Here is a 12,129-nt window from a genome sequence, read left to right on the forward strand (position 1 = left end):
AACTCCTTGAACTGAAACTGGAGGCAAACCTGATGTGCAAACAGAGCCTGGTATCGAAGTGGAAGCACAGGACTCTGCACAACACGTTCCCTCAAGACTTTGTAGCCCATGCCCACCTCCTCCTCAGCCACGTGCCACTGCTGCTGCATCCAGTCACCTGCCTGTATCACTGCTGAGTGGCAGGGTGAGAGACAGTAATACTCCTTTGGGGGTCTGTGCCAGGATAGGGAGGGTGTAGCTGGAGGGTAAAACAATGTTAGGGAGGAGAGGGGGGAGTAAGGGACCCCTGGAGTAGGAGCAGTTCTACTGCTGCAAGGTTGCCAACCTTATTTATTTCACTGACCGCTAAACATTTTTACTGTAGTTGGTGTTAAACCCCTAAATTGGAACCCAGCCCTTGTTTGGGGCCTGACAAAAGGGTCACTGCATTATGTAAAACCTGTCAGTAAAAAAGTTTGGTCGTCAATAAAAAGTTTTCAGATTGTCAGGTTGAAAACCTCATGGGAGACAAAAAAAACAAAACAAAACCCAACAAAAACCAAACAGCCCCCCCACAAAAATCTAATGCCAGAGGCCATAACTACTATGACTGAGGAGACAGAGTATGAATGTGCATCTGTCACTCTCTCAAGATTGAAAGAGAAGGCTATTCCATCTGATCATCAAGAAAAACATCTTCCTATCAAAAAGCTGATAAATACACCTTTATGCACAACCCTACGCAGACAGACAACCAGGGACAATGTTGTCCCTTATTGTAACTCACTCAACAATAGGAAACAATGACAAATGGATATAATGGGTAAAACTCTTTGCACAAAGCCTCATCTTTGATGTATTGTACCTATTTCTGATGGAGACCTACAGATTAATTCCTTTTGCACTTTCATTTTAATGATAGCATCACATATGCAATGCAGACATTAGAAACTAACTTTTCCACACTTATTTCTACCTATCCAGTCCTTTCTATAGGATTGGAATGCATCATACAACCACAGCATCTGATAAAGTGAGCTCAGGCTCATGAAAGCTTATGATATACATCTCTGATTTAGTAAGTCCAAGGTACAAATCTTCCCTGTCTCCTGGCTGATTTCAGACTAACGCAACAGATATGTACCCTACATAGATTAGGTGGTTTGGAGGGGGCGGGAGGGGTTCTTCATTTGTTTTTTTACCATGTCAAGGTTGATGTTCAAGGTCTGGCTGACAAATTGATAATTACTTTTAGGCAGGCCAAGAGTCACACACTGCAGCTCGCTTAGCTTCTGGAATACTCAGTACAACTGCAAACACAACAGTTTTTGTCTGTCGGCCTATTCTTAAAAATCATGGCACAGACTAGCTATTCTAGTGGCAAATGAAAGAGATTCTGCTACAGGTATTAAAAAGAAAGGAACATGCAAACTTCTTAATAGGGTTCTTCAAGATCAAGGGTGATTAACTAGCCAATATGTCAAAAACGCCCTCAATCAGCTTCGTCTGCCCTCCCACCCCAAAATTGATTATATAGTCATCTCAGCCAAACGCCGTCACAAGGTGAACTCATTCGCCTTGGCTCCCAGAGGTTGTAACAGAACGTTGTGCTAGTCTTAAACATTACTTATACCAGCAATAAGGATATGGAAAGCCAGCAGCTATCGCTGCAAATATAGCTCCTTTGTATTTTGTTTAACAATACACATGCACTTAGTATTAAAAATTGGAGTCTTGAAATGCTCCAGACTTAATGATCAAAACCACTAACTTCTGGTATTTGCCAGGAGGTGTTCAGAGCACCCACCCAGAGCATATATCATTAACCTCCATTTAAAATAATGCCCAACACACAAATTGCACACTAAGGGGAATAGAGGGCATAACAATTACTTATATTGTGGAATATAAGAGACATACACAGCAGTGCGCACACAGTTTCATACTGTGGAATGCTAATCATAAATCAGAGCAAAATGAATGAGTTCTATCTTCTCAGCTGTATCAAATGTTTAGTTATTCCTTTACAGATATATCATAGGTCTGTTATCCAGGGTAACATCAAGGTTAAGATGATTAAGCAAGCAATTTCGTTAACAATGATTAATGTGCAACAGAGTGGGACACTGGATGCATTTGCATAGAAGCAGATTATGTTAAAGGACTCCTAACACCTTGTGTAGACCACAGCTTTTTGTTTCTGCATACTTGCTTTGTTTGGTTATTAAGCATGGGCAGTTGGGGCCTAGTTCAGAACAGCCTAAAAGAAGTGCACTGTTGAACTCCTGACCTAATTCCCCCAGTGTGACCGGGCACCATTTATGCCCGAGTCTTGGCAAGAAAGAGAGAACGGCTGACAGGAGTGAGGCAATGGTCCGGAGGTAAAGGGGAGAGGTAAGTGCTGCGGAGTAAAAGCTTGTTGCAGCTTGGATGAGTGGCAGGTGCTGTCATTGGGGAGACTAATGTCCAGCATGTGATTGGATAATAAAGAAGTGGCAAGTAACTAAGTGCCCATTGTTATACAAGGACACTGCAGAAGCATCTCGACACTCATCTGTGCACACATCTAAGGGGGGGAAGTCTGGGTCCCTGTGACACATCCATGGATCTGTCTGCGCTTGTGCGCCTGAGAGCTGATGAGGTGTTCAGCTAAGGAGTTGTTACTGCGTCCTGAATGGTTGGTTGGTTTACTGCAAGAGTGACCAGACCACTCCAGAACCAGACCAGAGAGTGATCAGCAAAGTCTCCCAGCAGCTGAGGGCACCGGTTATACCAGGCACCAATGAGAGAAGACTTCAGACTTCAAAGACAACAACATCTGGCAGAGAAGCAGGAAGACATCTGCGCGGAAGGCCTAATGTACATATGTCACTCTTCTGTTCTAGTTGTGTGTTAGTCTTCCTAACAGTTTAATCTAGCTTTGAAGCCAGACCAAATAGCTTCACTAATCATTCAATCTGTTTTATCCACCCCTTTTTGCTAAATTGATTAACTAATCATTTCATTTGGTGCAACATCAGTACATGTACGTGTTGGATCTGGATTTAGGATCCAGATACCTTGTTCCTCAGGCCAACCATGACCTTTCCATTCAATAATAGGCATATTTATGATACACAGTGATAACAGAAAAGAAGCAATACAAACAATCAAGCATTTCTATATACTACCAATCCTAGGGCTGTCAGAGTCAGGATGCATCTGGCCAAGATGCAAGCTTCACTCTGAAGCTCTTTCTCTTAGGTGTCAGCATGTCAGCAGCCTGGAGGTGAGATGCCAAGGCCAACACTCCCCCTCCAGTGGGGTGGATGAGACAGGCTGGTGATGTGTTCTCTGCCTCAGGGACCCCTCCCAGGGATGGACACCTATTTCAGGGATCCTGAACCCAGGCCCCTTCTTGGAGCCTCTCTTGGCAGGGAGGGCACCAGGGAGGGACCCAGGCGGAGAACCCTGTTATTCTCAAGTCTCTGCTTTCATAATCTCCTTCCCTCCTGATCTGTGGCTGCTGCTGGTTGGTCTCCCTGTTAGGTCACCACACTTTCCATGTCCTGCTCCGTCAGCATATTCCAAGCTCATCACAAGCACACCCTTCCCAAAACAAGTATCTTAGGCCCCCCTCTTTGCCTTGCGAGCTGGTGCCACCTCATCCCATGGTATGGAACAATACGGTACATGCCCTCAGTTTCCCAGACTGTGTGTGTCCATTGGCTTTGTTATGTTAGACTGCCTGTCTGCTTCAAAGGCTGTGTGAAACTTGTATGTGAGATCCAGGCTTTTGAAAAATCAAATTAAGCCCTGCTACCCATCCTGAGCCATTCTAATGCATACACACATACAAGCCAATTCCCAAAAAACAAACCTTTAAATACCATTTTCTAAGCCAACAATAAGAGCTAAACACATTTACCATGAAAGAAGTAACACAAAAGCATTCAAGTACTATTGATTTTGCACTAGGATTGTACAATGTCAACCTAGTCCTAAATGAGATCATTTTTATTTATCACTAATCTTCCCAACACCACCGCTTCCGAACCTCCTGGGACTCTTGACCTCCCCTGTCCCTGCCCCCACACTCCTCCCTTAACCTGGGGAGACACTTGCAGTGGGATCCCCTTTCCCCTCTTTCCTGCAGGGATTCACTGATCTTCCCATGTCCCTTCTGGGTGTTGAAGGGAAGAAAGGGGAGGGGGGAGACATCCCCTCTATTGGAAAGAGGGCATAGAAGAGGGTTCAGAGCTTTTCTGAGCTACTGAACTCTTCCTCCTTCCTTATCAGAGAACAGGGTCTGCTCCTCAGGGGAAGTAGAAGAAGAGGAGAGACCACAAGTGAGCTTTGCCTTTTTCCTGAACCTACTCAGATCGGCTGTCCTACCTTAAGAGGATCAGGCAGCCAATCACAGGGCAGAAGTTCCCCAGGAAAGATTAGAAAAATGTGTGCCCCTCACCAAGTGGCTTACTGTTTACAGACTCACTTTCCTAAGTTTGAGACTTTGCATTGACTGCATCCAATTGATCATATAAACAGGAAGTTTTGGGATTCACCAACATTAGTACTGCACATTAGGAAGTGTGTACTCAATATGGCATGGTACAAGAGGCAAAAAAATCTGCTAACTAGAAGCATTTACAAATCATGTGATTTTTTTTCTGGTGGGTTGAGGCCTGAAACAACATTTAAAAAAAAAATCCAGTTTCTTAAATTTGCTTTCTGCACCTCTAGAGCTCACTTATGTCATGTCTGCAAGTTTTTTACAACAATCTTGAGTTATTTTCTTTAAAGAAATTAAAATAAAGCAGAGATTCTCATTTGTAACATAAGACATGCAAGCCTTGATGCTTCTAAGACTTTTACTATTACTATTGAATGCTGGCCACACTGATAAGTATATTAATGCTGCACAGTTCAAACTGAAGAGAGAAAATACAGACTTTAAAATGCACCTAATGCAACATGGAAATCCTGTAATAGCTCAGCCAGGTGATAGTTGTTAAAGGAAATTGTGATCAATTCAGCATCATCCTTACCATATGGTTCCCCTTTTCAGTATTGTACTAATGCCCACTTGGACTCAAAGGGTTAAATCAGATTGGAGTGGGCATTGGTCCATACAGGAGAGAAGAAGTAGTAAGACAGTCACAAATGCACACATTCAAAGTAGGTAAGGGGATCATATGGGCTATCACCGGGATGTCTAAGTCCAAGCACCTAAGTAGTTAGTGTGGGTATGTGCAGTGGTGCAGAGAAGGGGAGAGGAAGCAGGGGGAGGCTGCCTGACGTGCCGTCAAGTGACATGAAGAAGGGCATGCATGGAAAAGCAGGTCTCTATAAAAAGGGTGTAAAAATATCTAAGATCAGGAGCAGCTAAAAAAAGCTAGTCAAGTTCTGTGGAGCTCCTTGAGCTCCTTTTTGAGGGAAATGTAGGGTGCTCATAATTTCATAGTTGGACGGGTCGGAAGGGACCTGAGCAGATCGTCAAGTCCGATCCCCTGCCGTGGCAGGAAAGTGGGCTGGGGTCAAACGACCCCGGCTACGTGATTATCTAGCCTCCTTCTGAAGACCCCCAGGGTAGGAGCAAGCACCACTTCCCTTGGAAATTGGTTCCAGGTCCTAGCCGCCCTGACTGTGAAGTAGTGCCTCCTGTTCTCTTTAATTAGTATCTCTAAATTCCATTATTCCTAATGTTAATAGTCTCCTATACTTAAGAAAGGTTGTACAGAGCTTGTGTATTAACCCCTAAGCACAACTCTGCAAAGAAATAGGCAGACACCAGCTGATCTTCTGACTTGGTACCAACTTGGTCACTTGATACCAAGTATGTGCTGGAAACTAAGTCTGGCCTTGGAGTAGGCCAAGCACAGAATTCAGACCAGAGAAGTCAAAACTGAGGCCTGACACCTGTGATTTGGCACTTAGTAAAACCACAAAATAAGGGGCAGCTATGTTGGTAGCTGTAAATAAGCTTGGTACATTAACGTTCGGTATTAAAACAAGGGTACAAAAATATACAGGGTATTTTTTTTTCCCCATTACACGATTGAGATAACCAAAGCGTTATAGAAGAAACTTTGAAAAGAGAGATCTGAAAGCTGGTGCTCGATTTCTCAAACTTAACATTATATGAAAAACACTAGTCCTGCATTATTTTAAAAGTTTCCCATTGCATTTAGGTTCTTGTGTGTGTTTATTTTAAAAAGAGAAAGGAAAATGTGCTGCTTTGTGCCTAAGCTCCATACGTGTCTGACCGAAGGGCTTTAGTGGGACGACTTTTAACGGGGGAAAAAAAGGAAAGGCTCTTCAATCAATGTATCCTTAAATCCTCCAAGCTGATCTGGGTTAAAAGCATTAGAAAAAACAGACCCTAATGTACATGCATAGGAATGCTGATTTTCTAAACAGTCCAAACTTCAAGCACGGAGCTGATTTTCTCCAAACTTGGAACTCCCCAGCGAGGGCTATAAACAAGCTAATTTGACACTGCTAGCTTCAGCCAGCTTAGAGTTATGAGTGTGTAGTTTTTCACTCCGTAGATATGGGAAAAGTATATTTTCCCCATGCTTGCATAAATCAAAACCAGCTGAACCAATGTTGCTTAATAATAATAATAATAAAAAAAACACAAGCACAGAAAATTTCAGTCTGCAAAGAGTGAGAAATGCATGAGCAAGTAGGAAGCGATTAGAATAGAAAACTCAGCCAGAAACAGGGCATCCCATACCTATGTATCCTTTCAAAAGGAATACCGCTTTAAAATGTTCTAACATGGTCCTGTTTTACAACTTGCCTCACATGGGATACATGCAGATGTTACGCTTAGATTGACTTAACTAGTAGGGCTCTGCGAAATTTCGGCAACTGTTTTGTTTCAGAGGTGTTTCGGGCTGTTTCGGCACCTGAAACACTGAATCCGAATAGAAACGGAAGACTCCAAAAATAGCTCCGAAACAAATCAGAAGGCTCCCAAAAGTTTCAGAGAATTTCGGCGTTTCGGCCAGGCTTGCAGAGAAACAAAAACTAAGAAGGGGCCGGGGACGACTGCTCTGATGTTGACATCTAGCTCCTGGTTTGATTCCCCAGCTCTCTGATCGATTCACCCAGCTCTTCCCAGGGGGGTGCAGGCACAATGTCAACCCCATGCAAGCCTAAGGGGGACTTTCAGGCACCAAGTCAACCCCATGCAGGTCAATGGGTGCTTCCAGGCACAATGTCAACCCCATGCAAGCCTATGGGGAATTTCAGGCACCAAATCAACCCCATGCAAGCCTAAGGGGATTTTCAGGCACCAAGTCAACCCTAGGGTTTCAGCAGAATGCTATTGCAGGCCAGAGCTAGCAGTAGCCATTCGGCACTGCCTGTGCCAAGTGCCGGGAAGACTGTGGTGGCAGCCTGTTGAAACCCTGCACGCAGATCCGGGGGCCTACGCCCTCTGGGAAGAGCTGCGGGAATGATCAGCTGATCAGAGAGCTGGGGAATCAAACTGGAGGCTGGGGAATCCCTGCTCCATGACCTGGCTCTGCAGGGAGCAGAGATCTGTGCCGGGGTCTCCTCCCTACTGCTGCCCACCTCGTGCAGCTCCAGATCTCTGCTCATTGAGGATCCAGGTCACGCAGCAGGGACCAGCACTGCCCTGTCATCCGACCTGGCTCTGCAGGGAACAGATTCGCACCAGGGTCTCCTCACCACCACTGCCCGTCTCACGCAGTCCCATGTTGTCGGGGCAGCACGGAGCAGGCAGCGGCAGTGAGGAGACCCCAGTGCGGATCTCTGCTCCCTGTGGAGCCGAGTTGTGTGACAGGGACCAGCAGGCTTGCTTGCCACTCTGTGCTACTTCCTTGCCCTGCGACCCAGCGTGACAGGGATCAGAGACCCACCCAGGAGTCTCCTCACCTGCACGGAGGGCAGCGGCCCTCCCCCTTCCCTGGACGAGCCACCCACAGCCCCATCCTGCTCCCCGCTGGGGCCCTGCAGCCCTGGCTGGGTAGGGCTGTGCGAAGCTTCCCTTGCAACCCATTTGAAACAGATTTGGAGAAGATTCATCCTAAACGAAACAGGACAGCGATCCAAAACAAATCACTGCCCTCTGAAATGGCCAAATCCGAAACCGAATCGAAACACAGCCATTTCACACAGCCCTACTAACTAGGGTTACATCAACCTAAATGCTGAACTGCACATATGTTCAGGGAGGATAGATTAGGCAAAAATGGCTGCCCAATCTAACTTCCGTTACCCACATGGAAGTCAACATAAGGAGTCCAGCTGAGACTTGCATGAAATGCTGCTTGATGAAATAGCCAGTGAAATTCTCTCTTCTGCTTGGTTATTTAGAGTCTTCCTCTTCTCTTTAAATCCCTCCAACTTGGGTCTTTCACTTGCCTCTCCCACCCCTTTTTCCTGCTCTGTGCTTACCCCATTTCACTCATAGCAAGCAAGTACCATCAATATGGTGAGCCCTCCCTGGCTAAAATGCACAGGTTGTTCTTATCAGTTGCCCCTCAACTCCAGGACCCTCCCTTTTGAGGCCTGCCAAAGCCTACGCCTGGACATCTTTTGGAAGCACTATAAAATCTGATGTGAGCAACCATTTAATGCACAAAACTATGTTGGCGTACTGTTTAGGGGGTCCTTCTTGAACACTGATAATCTAGTCCTATGTTAATTAGTTCCCCTCATCAATTCCCCTCATTTACTGTAAGGCACCCTAAGCCTTTGTTGTCCAATCTAAATAAATAAATAAATACATAAATAAAAATAAAATAAATACCCTTTCACTCTTCTTCTCTAAAGTTTTTTTTATTCCTCCCTAATTTAGGGGCATGGAGCTTAAAAGAGATTCCTGCTATTGCAGAGAACCATGCATCTTAAACCTTACTCATCTTCAGACTAGTTTTGATGTTTCCTGCCCCCATTAGGTCACTGTTTTACATCATCACCACCCTGAGGGGCAGAAACCTTTTAACTATAGCCTAAATATATTCCTGACCTCATTTATACCAATATTCTCCTCTCCCTACTTCCCATGGATACTTAATAGAGACTTGCCTTTTCCACTAGTGGTATTCAACAAACTAGATGATCTAGGAAGGAATAGTAAGAGGCAGTGCCAGGCAGAGAGAACAGAGCTCTAATCAGCTATTCAGCATCAGTTTTCCTTAAAAAAGCTACAGCAGAAAGGGGCTGGCGCCACAAGCAGAATCCCTATTTTCTATGGTTACCACTCAAGAAGGTTCACAATTTATCTGTACTGCACAGCTGTTCCTCTACTTGAAAAAGTGAATGCCCAAAAGCAAAAAGGGGGGAGCAGGAAAGAGGGGTGCAAGAGTTATAACTGAATGGCTTGAAACTGCCAAAACAGGTAATAGATTTTTCTAACTTTCCCTGAAAAATATTCTAGTGGTTACCTCCTTTGGGCCCAGCCCTCCACCGCCCTTAGTCCAGTGCAACTCTAGTTCTCCCTGCCATACACTCTCAACTACTTTTTGCGGTACATCCATACCCTCAAGATCCTGAAACATATACACGTGGCCCAGACTCACTGCTCTTAGGTCTTCCTCTACCACAAGTCATATTAGGTGGTATCTAAGGCAGTAGTAAACCACAGGAAGGAGGTCTCAAGCACCTCCTGCTTCCTAGTAATCAGGAAACGGTGGTATTGGCTATGAGAAAAACTTAAGCAGCTGGAGGTATACTGGGAAGGCAAGCAACTAGGCTAAGTTTTAAACATGGAAGTAAGTAGACTGTGGGGAAAGAGCAGCATGCAAGCACCTCAATTTGATGTGGAGCCCATGCTACGGAGGATTTTGGCAGAGGGTCCCAATAAGTCTGGATGGTGCAGAGCTGCAGACATCATGCCAGCTCTGCCAATAAGGCCAATTTTTGTCTGCCACTGCTGCTTTCCAACCCACCTTCTGCTTTGCTGCTGCCTACCCACTGGAATAACTTCACATTATGATCTCTGAGACCACTGCACTGTCTCTTCCTTCATAATTGTCCCTAAAGTGCCTACAAATGATATGGATGGCTTCTAAGCAGCCAGCATTCAGGGGCTGCCATTTACTACGCTTACACTAATTGCCATAATCTCCTACTCCGGCTGCCTGACATTTCTACCAGTTGCCTCTAACTTTACACACAGATTATAAGAGCTGCAGAGCAAAGACTTTCTTTGTTATGTGTGCATTTGACAGTCTGGCCCATGAAGAGGACTGGGCTCTCTAGACACTGCAGATGACCTAGTAGGTTTTTAATCATCTCTAATTACTATGATCATTTATGAAAATAAATTACTTGGCATTTGCTTTGCAAGTGAACTTAGAAGTAAAATTCAAAATGTCCAAATTACAATATGTGGTTAGATTTTTAAGTATTAAGAGTCATATTTATTTGGCATTCTAATAAAAAATTAAAAGTGGGGGGGAGAGGAATCCAACTAGATGACAGATCAAAATAATCTACCACAAAGAGCCAATTGTCATAATAAAGTGAATAAAGTGAAAACGGTAATCCTACTTTACATATAATTTTCTATAGACTTGTGCAGTTCATAGTTTATAAAGTTACAGAAACTAAACAGGAACATGGAAGGGATCTCTTGAATTAAAACTAAAGGAACTTGGTATGGCAATTATTCATCATATCTGCTGTAGAATAAAGATACATACAGGGAACTGGGGCAGTATTTCCAACATGTACCCCCTCAAAGAAAGCACAGATGCATACAATAAAACCTTTCCAGCCTGCATTGGAGATTCTTTTGCCACCTCTAAATTCATACTTCATATTTAGGTTTGGGTTTTTCCACTGATGAACATCGATAAATATTGATTTCACCTCACACTCGCAGACCAACGGAAAAATATTTGCATTGTTAATAATCAAAATTTATACAACAACGATGGCCCCAAACAGAGTTCATTAACGTGTATAAAACACAATAAGTAAAGCACCTATTTAAATCTCTGGCTACAGCCGCCTGCTCTGGGGCAGAGCTGTGAAAAAAATTATGCTGTGCATCATTCAAGCTTACAATGTATGGGAGTTAAAAAGTTGAAAACAATCATATGTCATACATAGTTACAATTGTCACGGCAGGCATTTACACTGCACTATAATGGGGAGGGGGGGGTTGGTCTTATTTCAATAATGGGTTGCAAAAGAAAAAGCATGGAGGAATACTGCAGTGAATACCCTGACCTAGAATTAAACATGATTAAAAAGACGGAGGAGATTTTGCATTGCACAGTTTGTAAGACAGAAGTCATCCAACAGGAAAATCGCATTACTGAACATTTGAACAGTAAGACCCATTCGAAATTAAAACAAAGTCAAACAGACTCTGATGGAGGTCTGCTTGGGAAGAGCGAGACAATGGAAGGAAGAAGTGGTGGATTTTCCTTGGGACCTGATACGTGTGTTGTGCTCCGACGCCGTTCCTATGAACGGGACCTGGGGTTCAAGCTATTTATTTGCTCTGCTTCGCCAATACACACCAGCAGCTCATACCTGCCCAGAACATTGTCAGCTGGAAGATAAAATACTTGCCTGAAGTTTTCACCCACCACCAAGCAACTATTAAGGAACTTCAGAGTGATGAAAAACTTTCTTTAGTAAGTGATGAAACCCGCAAGCTTGCAGGACAGCTGGCAATTGCTACAGGAATAAAAATAAGTCTGTAAATAACATTCTATTAAAATCCTCTGTTGTTCTTCAGTGCAACACAGGGGTCATGTCAGTTGGGATTCAAGATGCAATGAGAGAATACAGCCTAACACCGGAAAAGTGTGTGTCAAATCAACCGTGACTCCACAATGTACATGCAACGCCTAGTGAAGAACTTGAACAAAATGCATCCACATCTGCTGCACATTCCACGTACTGCTTCTCTTCTGCATGTGGCCATTGGTCAAGCATTAAAAAACAGATGGGTTCTGTGATATCAACACACTGGTGGTCCATTTTCCAGCAATATTTAAACATAGCAACAAGTAAAAGTTAGAGTTTTTTCAGAGTCTATGCCAGCAACAACACACATCCATCAGTTTTGCACATGCTCCCCCCTCTCCCCTAGTGTTGTGCAAGTCTCACAGGTTTTCCTGGCCTGCTGCATGCAGCAAAATATATTTGTGCACATTGGGACTGTGAGATTGCATC

At 44.1% G+C, this 12,129-nt stretch overlaps 1 protein-coding gene across 1 annotated transcript in view; it reads right to left on the bottom strand.

Annotated features, from left to right (window-relative positions):
- The window catches only part of GPR39 (G protein-coupled receptor 39), a 117,540-nt gene that overhangs the window by 57,794 nt on the left and 47,617 nt on the right, over positions 1-12,129 (bottom strand). The gene's annotated exons all lie outside the window — the stretch shown is intronic.

Source organism: Alligator mississippiensis, chromosome 4 (genome assembly GCF_030867095.1).
Source record: "Alligator mississippiensis isolate rAllMis1 chromosome 4, rAllMis1, whole genome shotgun sequence".
Classification (NCBI taxonomy): domain Eukaryota; kingdom Metazoa; phylum Chordata; order Crocodylia; family Alligatoridae; genus Alligator; species Alligator mississippiensis.